Here is a 9,093-nt window from a genome sequence, read left to right as displayed (position 1 = left end):
ACAATACAATACATCATCACCATATTATTTTCATGATCGATATGAGGTGGGAATTCCCATGATTAGCATTATAAATTCATTTTCATGTACATAGGACAGATAATCATCTATTGTTGTAGACTAGTGATTCTTCATATGAAGAGTCATCTTCCCTGGCTTAGATGACTATCTGTGCAGCTTTTGTGTACATTTGATGTCTTTATATTCCTGAATATATCACAGCCCAGATGGATGAGACTAGATCCAGGGTCTTCAAAACTCCTTCAATCTTCACCCGATGTACAAGTTGATCCTTGTGAAATATGTCCTGAAGTCGAACATGGAAAGACATCACCTGATTACTAGCCAACAACGTAAGTTGTTAACAGGCGTGAGATGAATCACTGATAATGATAATGACCCCGAAGGTACTACAATACAATTCACGTGGTGTGAATATATGATCCGACTTCGAACACCATGTAAAATCTTTCGGTCGAAGGACATTGATGTAAACCTGTCGCCGGAAGTGAGAAACTTGCCATTGAGGCATGCAAGCTTTAAAGTACTGAAAGGGTTGTTTCTAAGTCAAATTCTTGGATAATGAGCTGAAGTTGACAGGAAGTGACCCATCGTAGGAGGGCCTTAATGTATCCCACATCTACGACACGAAACGAAGTAAATTATTTTCTGGAGGTGAAAACAATATGATGATACAAGGTTCAGGAATGGCGGTCATGAAAAATGGAGGGTGAAGGTATTGCAGTGGATGAGGCATTAACTGGATGGTGAATTCTCTGAATGATTTCTCTTGAACATATTGGCGACACTGATATGGATTGGTAGCGTTAAACCCAAAATATGGATGCTATGGAGGACCAATGGTGATATGACTGGTGAATGGAATAACCCAACCCGACTCAATCATGGTGATGGAGTGAAAGTGTCATGTTCAAGAGCAACCTGCTACCAATAAAATTCTTCAAGTTTTCTTCCCTTTCTCCCCAGTCATTGCTGACCAATACCTCTTTTTTTTTTTCAAGCTTGAAGAGGATAACATATGCTTGTTCTATAATTTTCCCTTCGGGCAATCCTGTCGCTATGTTTTAGCGAGCCTAGCAACAATGAAACTCGTTCTTGTCTGGGTGGACAAGTATGTTGCTATTGTTTTAATGAGTTTAACGACAAAGGTAACTCATTCCTTTTCATGTTTATAGAGTTTGAAAAGGGACGAAAAGGAAACTCTAGTAGCTCTTTTTCGTAGCATAATCCCTTATGTCTGAAAAAGATTAAAATAATACAAAATGGATGACTTTTCCAATCACTTTAGCTAGCCGAAAAAGACAAGCGCTCGAAATTTTTCATGAGATAATCCCTCAGGTCCGAAAATTTTAAAATATATAGGAGGGATGGCACTTCCAATCACTTTAGCGAGCTGGAAAGGCCAATAGCTCGACAATCTTTTCATATTTAGCGAGTCTGAAAAGAGTTTAAAGGGGACTCGTTTTTTAGAAAAGAGTGGCGCTTAGGGTAGCAATTGGTTCTGGGTAAGCTTGGAACTTCTCAAAACATAGTGATGTGAAGAGGGTGGCTAACAGGACCACTCACCGTAGTTTTTCCTCAAAAAGATAAATAATCAACTAGAAGCATATGATTGGCCAAAAGAATGGAGGTGATGGCAGGAACAGAACCAAGGCTCAAAAGGCTGATATGATGGCAATCACAAAGGTTAATTACCGAAGGTGGGTTCCTTTTTTAACGAGCTTGAACTCTGGGAAAACATATGCTCAGTTGGCATGTTTATTTTTTAATAATCTTGAACCTTGCAGAAACATTGCTCATTGCCTTTTCATGTAGGCTAGCAATGACCAAACTACAAAGCTAAAAAAACTATTAAAGCTAAGGAACTGCTGAGGTTAGGTAGGATGGTTTCATCAGCAGTTTAGAAAAAACCCTTCCTTTTCTTCATCCGAAAAATAAATGAAGGTGAACGGTGTGTCAGACCAGTCACCTCACCTCAGGAGTTAAAAAATCTAAAAAGCTCAAAAAATGAAATTGGTCATTTTTTGCTTGCATAAAACGGTTTGCATGCCCCTAGGCTTGAGAGAAGGAGAGACTCCAGTAACCATATGGGAATCACTGTAGTTAAGTAGGATTGTTTATGTCAGTGGTTAGAGAAAAACACTTCCTTGGCTTTGTCTGCCAATGAGACAAAGATGAGTGGTGACCAATCACTTAACTTACAGGGAAATTCATATGGTAGGATGGTTTCGTCCACAAAATAGACAAAAAACTTCCTTGGCTTCATCTGTAGCACAGAAGAAAGTGAATGGCGTTTCAGAACAATCACATAAACTAAAGGGAAACCCATTTTCTCAACCGGGTTCGTTTGCCAAATGGACGAGGGTGCATGCCCCCAAAGCGTTGTTACATTCACCGGACTACTCACAGTAATTAGGTGGATGGAATGAAGGTTGAAGAGACACTCTTGACACAAAAAGACCATTTAGAGATGATGTTTGACTTGAAGCTGTGTTTGAACCGGGAAATGAAAGCTGGTCAATAGTGATAATTTTGCCTTCATGTGGGAAACACATCACTCAAAAGAGTGTGGAAACAATAGCTTCCATGCTATAAACATAGTCACGTCTGAGGAGGAGATTGTAATCTAACGGTCCTTGGACTACCATCACATTCAAGTGAACGGTTTTCCTTCCCAAAGTTATCATTACCTTAGGAAGGATCCCTAACAGTTGACTGGTTCCTTTGTTAAAGCCTGACAAATTCTGTGTAACAGGCAAAAGTGATGGCGAACCAAGCACTTTTCAAGTAGTTGAGGAAAGGATACTCACTAAAGCCCCTTCATCTATGATAGTGCTAGACACGATCATTTTGTAAACTTGTACTATGATCTAGAATGGTACATTAAAAGGAAGGCGAGATCTTTCTAGTCTATTCCAATCAATGGAAGTAACCAGACTGCTTGGGGGGGTACCGAATAAATGGTTGAAATAACCCATTGAGTTGTGGGAACTGGGGGATTCTCTTCCTATTTTGAAGGAACGGGTGGATTGCCCCCAAGTTCATCGGACTCTGAAGTGACAAAAAGAATTTGAATAGTATCGTTCTCACTCTCTTTGGGAATGATATCATTTGAAGGTGGATCTTCTGAAGGCAAGGCTGGGTCGACTGCCATCTCGACCTGTTGACTTTGGTCTGGTATGGACTCAGAAGATTCACTTTCAACGATAGGTGTTTCGATTGACAGTTGAATTATGTCAGTTAGATTTTCAACTAGTAAAGGACTTGGAGAGAGTTTCTTGTATCCAGATGGAAGTCGCTGTAATGAAGTAGGATCGCTATGCAAGACTCTTTTGGCCTCATCCAAAAAGGGACAACGGGGAAGGTGATGGTCCCCTTCACATAATCCACATGGAATTTTGACCTTTCCTTTCTGTACAAGAACTTCATTTTCACTAGTTGATGGTGTTCTGTGAACATGATCACGAGAGGTTGATGACACCAGACGGTGCGAATGGGGAGACCATTCTCTCAAGATCCACGGAAGGCAAGGACAATCTCGATGAAAATGGTTTCCTTTGCAAATTACACAAGGATATTTTGGAGATTTAGTGTTCGAGATTTCACCAGATGATTCATGGTTTCCCCCTTGCTTAACTAACTTCTTCTTCTTCTTCTTCTTCCCTTTCTTCTTCTTCTCAGCTACTTGGTTACTAGTATCACTATTTTCACCAAGCGAAGAGGAAGAAGGGGAGGGAGAAACAAACGACAAAGGAGGCGAAGGGTCAACTTCAGTATTAACTGGTTTCTGATTCGATTGCTGAGGAATCACATTATTTTGAACCACATAGGTTGAGAACAGCCATACTGGCAGGGTAATAGTCAAACCTGGAAGAGACAATGTGGCCATATGAGGAGCACCAATATTTCCCCAAGAAGTAAAGGGGCTAGGATTCCCCTCAAGATGGATTCCTTGATTGGTGGGCTCCATTATCTCAAAACTAAGATCAACGAAGGAAGCAGCAATGTTATTCCGAATTTAATAAATTTTAATGATTCTTTGACACAACTTTGCTTTGTCAATTTTTAAAAGTCAAGAGAAAGCTAAAGATGACTCTAGTCCGCTTCGATTTTTAATGAGCTTGAAGTGACAAGTGCTCAGATGGGCCTTTTCTTTTAAGGAGTCGAAAAGGAACAAAAGTGACTTCTCTGGAAATCTAGATAGAGGGATTACCAAACCAATCGCAAAACTGCAAAATACGCCTTGGTGATGAATTAAAGAGAAATTACCAAGGACTTATGTACAACACTCAATCTTCCCGAATGCTGTGTTCAGTGCATTGTGATTATGGCGGTAGACACGACTTCCTATGGATAAAGGATATAAGCCTATTTTGGTCTCCCAATATATACTCGATGGTACGGGGAGCACAAGTCCGTGCTAGCACCTTTTGTATCAAAGAGGAGGAATCATCCAACCTTCGATGAAAATGATGGTTACTATATTTTACGACGCCGGAACACGTCTCTAGCCTAGACCTCTAGATGTGTTGTGTTAGGTTCCAAAGCATTGTCAAGTTCATTGAAATTTATTTTACAGTTGATCTTGCTTAGAAGTTTTCCTTTCAATGGTTCACTGCATGATGTATACGTAGAATTCCTAAAAATGCAATCTAAAATGATAAACAATCATTGTTTATTTTTAGCAATAAAAATCCTAGCTACTAAGGGAAGAAGATTACGATTCTTTCAAACAAAGAGCAAAGAGCACACACTAAAAGCACTTTTCCTAAATCATTTTTTGCACACAGTCTAAATGAAAATGCAAATGCATGTATTTGTTTTTCATTCCCTTAATATGAGAAATGCAAAAAAGGAAAACTAATTATAGATCTGAAATATTTTCTTCAAAGCGAAATTTCAACAATTTCTTTTTCAAAATGAAAGGAAGACTTAAATGACACTTTTCAATTTCAAATAGAAGATGCTTTCGACACTTCAAATATCAAAAAATCAGATCAAATACATGACAAAAATTTCAATCGACTATCCAAAGAAGGAAGACTTTACAACACTCCTCTTTTTGACACAAAATGATAGTTACAACACTTTTTGCACCAAGACAACAAATCAATTTAAACAACTTTTTGACAAAGGATTGTAAATGATGGACAAATACATAAAAAAAATTACTAATCCTAATCAATGGAGGCTGGTCTATGTAATGGAAGGAGGCTTCAACAATGAGATACTGTTCATAAGCAGCAAAACAACTAAAGAGAGCTGAAAACAAGGACAAAAAACCCAAATTTCAAGGAAAGAAATAGGATTACTCAGTCATCACACCTATGCTTCACAGAAACAGGGATGCATCTCACCTACTACACTCGGGAAGTGCGATGCATACTGGCTTCCAATGACAAACAGTGCGATGGGCCAGGGAGTGCAACTAAGATGGGTTTTCGCTCAAATTTACAGCTGATTTCAGTGAGTTAAGATGAGCTATTGTGGATAGTAAAGAACAAAGTACAGGGGTATGATCTTGGGAGGTTATTGAGCCACCAAGAGGGCATCTAGAATGCTTGTAAGTCAAATGTTCAAATCATAAACTAAACTAGAGATTGACTGAAGCAGCATTCATCTACTTTGCAATTGCAGAGCAAGAGCAATTCGAAGGCTATCTGGCTAACTTAAAGCTCCGTCTATATTTTATAAAGCAAACAATCAACAACAAACAAACAAGCTATTCGATCCCCAGCGGAGTTGCCATTTTGTTTCCAAGAAAACTAGTGTCTTTTCGATCTGCTAGTCCCACTAGCACTGGCAGCTATCCTAGAAACAAACAATCAAAGCAATTTGTGATTTCCTCTATGTATGATAGATAAGAGAGAAGCAAAGGGACCAACTTGGATCTTCCGCTTGACTCCTTGCTTTATTTTCTCCCCCACTTGATAGAGCTTGCAACTCCTCTCCTACTTGTCCCACTTAGAGAATACCTGTAGAAAGAAAGTAACAAAACAACATCAAAGCATCTCGATCTATTATATCATAAACAATGTAGAATCAGAAATACATTGAACATACAATAACATTCACAAATAACAAGATCCACAAATACACGATTGTATGGAGGAAAAATCAAAGAACTTTATTAAAATAGAAGGGAGAATTACAACCTAGCTGTCTGATCCAGCATCATCCTCCCAGCATCAAAGCCCTCTTCACCTCATGAAAAGTGTTATCACTCAAGTTTTCCCAAAAGTTGTAAGAAAGGGAAGGATGTCGAGGTAACCACAGACCAATATTTTAGATACAGAATCTACCCAATCTGTATCTAGAGAGGGCTCTCTCTTTATGATTTAGCTTTGTTTTTAAAGGTATTAGGCTAGTTATGAAGTTCAAGGGTTTTGTTTGAGTTTGGGTGATGAGATTCAAATAGAACAGAGAGGTAAAACAGAGTAGTTCAGTCTGTTTGGGCTAATGGAGTCAAAGAAGATGTTTTTCTGGATTGGGTTTCTTAACAGAGGATGGCTTCATAGAGTAAGGTAGTCAAACAGGGAACAAATAAAGACTGGAAACAGATGGAATGGGCTCAAATGGGTAAAGGGCAGTTAAGAATCCTTCAACATATTGAAAGAGGGAAAATGGATGATTACTGATAAGGAGCATTAAATATTCTTTAGCGAATAATCAACATGAAACAATCAGGAAATAGGAGAAATTAAGATTTCACTGCTTATTCTAATTCTGAAGAAAACACAGAGAACAATAAAGACTGAAAACAGAGTGCAATCAAGGATATTCTAAAATTAACCTTTTCTTTATCATTCAGATTATGAAACACAGATGATATAATAAACAAGAAAACTGTAAAACACAAGATATAGAGGACTTATTGATCCAATGATTGATTCAAGAAATCTATGTCAAGTCCTCTACTTCAATTCTTCATCCAATAGGCCCTGCAACAGTTTGATTCCAACAGCTCTTTATTCCAAAAAAATAGTGTTAAAGTAGAGTCTAGGAATCCAAAATCCACCCTCAATACTCTAATGGAGGGGGTATTTATACTACAAATTTGTACAAAAAAATATCTCATAACAACTGTGAGATAATATCTAGGTTTTAAAAAATAGTTTACAAAAAAATAGAAACAACTACTCTTTGAAAATAGGAAAAGACGTAAACTGGTGTTGTGCTGGATGCAGGCTCTTTAATTCGGCTACCAGTTGTCTTCCTCATAACTCTGCACCGGCTGCCCGTCTTAACTGTGCTCTTTAATTCTCACCTGATACTCTTTAATGCTGATCTGCCACTCTTTAATTCTTCTCTGCTACCTTTATTGCTAATCTAATACACTTTGACTTGTCTTGAACCCTTTTCATCACTGTCTGATATTTGGCCCAAAATTTCCCTTTTTCCAAGGGTAATAGCACAGCTATGGATAAACACCTATTGTTGGGACACAGGAGGTTGTTCTGCGCCTTCCAATTCCTTTCTTTTAGACTTTCTGTGGCTGGTATTCTAATTTCTTACGGAGATTGCTGAGAAGTCCTGGAAATTGATGCACTGATAGCCATTTATTGAGAAAGTTTAAAGGCACTTGTGTCAAAAGAGGAGGAAACTGGAAAACGGCAGGTCGGTAGAGTCTGCGAGCTCATTGATGTAGCCTTTCTGGTCGGAAACTGGAAATGCAGACTCGGACGATTTTATGCCTGGAGTGCGATATGCAAAAAATACATCAAAAATGACATTTTTACCCTTTTATTTGACAAAATGTAGATTTGTCGAGATTTTTTTATTTGAAGGGTGGATGATGTAAGCAGTACGGATGATGTCAGCGGGAGTACAGGGGCGATGACATGGCGGATGACGTCAGCGAAGGGTTGTGGTAAGCGGTTTTGCCTGCACCGCTTACGGAGCTGGGCGGTTTTGGGTGGAGGGTAAGCGATGACCACGGATGGGCGACGCGTGGTAGAGTATGGGCGAAAAACGCGGCCTCCCGCGAGTTAAAGCTTGGTAGTTAGGGGGTCGCGATACGGTTTATCAACCATTGGATGCGAATGGGTTGATCGGACGACGAACGGGCATGAAATATGGCGGGAGGTTAATGTATGTGGGCCCAATGTATTTAAACTGTTTTTAATGGTATCGGGGCTGTTTTGATTGGTTCGAGGCTTGCTTTTAATTAACCTGGGTGACTAATTAACCCATGGTTGTGCGGAAATAAGGTTCTTAATAGGTTTCAAATAAACCTGTTAATCCATATTTAAACAACGTTTAACGATTTTATGGTTATAATTAACCGAGGGTAGGAATATATATGATATTAGGGTTTTTTAACATATTTATATACAATACAGGATTGGGTAATAAAGCAGGATTTATATAATAAAAGTTAAAAAATTAATATGAATTTTGAAATGGAAAGTGCTAAGCTATAATGTTAAAAAACTTAGGCTAAACGGGAAAAAGGGGTATATATGAGAAATATGGCTATTTTCCTAAGTAAAATAGGGTTTTACTTAGGCAATGTTTATGAAATGGAAGGAGTGGCTTGTGAGTGATATTAAGCAGATCTTAATACCTTTGGGGGAGTTAGTGAATGATTTAGGGAAAAGTATGAAGGGGAGTTATTCATTCAACCTTGCCTCGCTTGAACTGCATCAGGTCTGATGTCTGCCATTGAACCAGTGATAGAAGTGAAAGTTAACACATTTTTTAGAAACATAATCTATCACAACTATCATTCTGCAACACCAATCTACCTACCCTGCCTATTTGGCCTAGCAATTTTTCCTTCTTTCTTTGGGTGCACTTAGACTGGCCAACCCTCATCAACTTTTCTTTTCTTTTCATAGCAATCCTACCTAAGTCTGCACTTATTACATCCAAGGGCTCAGATTAAACTGATGAGCTCCTTTTCTTCTCTACCTATCTACTTATCTTCCAATATTAAATAGTTCGGTCAGATTTTTATTCTCTATCTCAAAAGCATGAAATTCAAACATGAACTAGCCAAGATTAAGCTGTTTGGCCATTCATCAATTGTGGCATAAATTAACAAGTTGCACACAATGTTTTATTTACAGA

Source organism: Pinus tabuliformis, chromosome 6 (assembly GCF_031772625.1).
Source record: "Pinus tabuliformis cultivar Carrire ecotype Pingquan chromosome 6, CPIR1, whole genome shotgun sequence".
Classification (NCBI taxonomy): Eukaryota; Viridiplantae; Streptophyta; class Pinopsida; order Pinales; family Pinaceae; genus Pinus; species Pinus tabuliformis.
The sequence above is the reverse complement of the archived record's forward strand: the minus strand, read 5'-3'. Positions refer to the sequence as shown.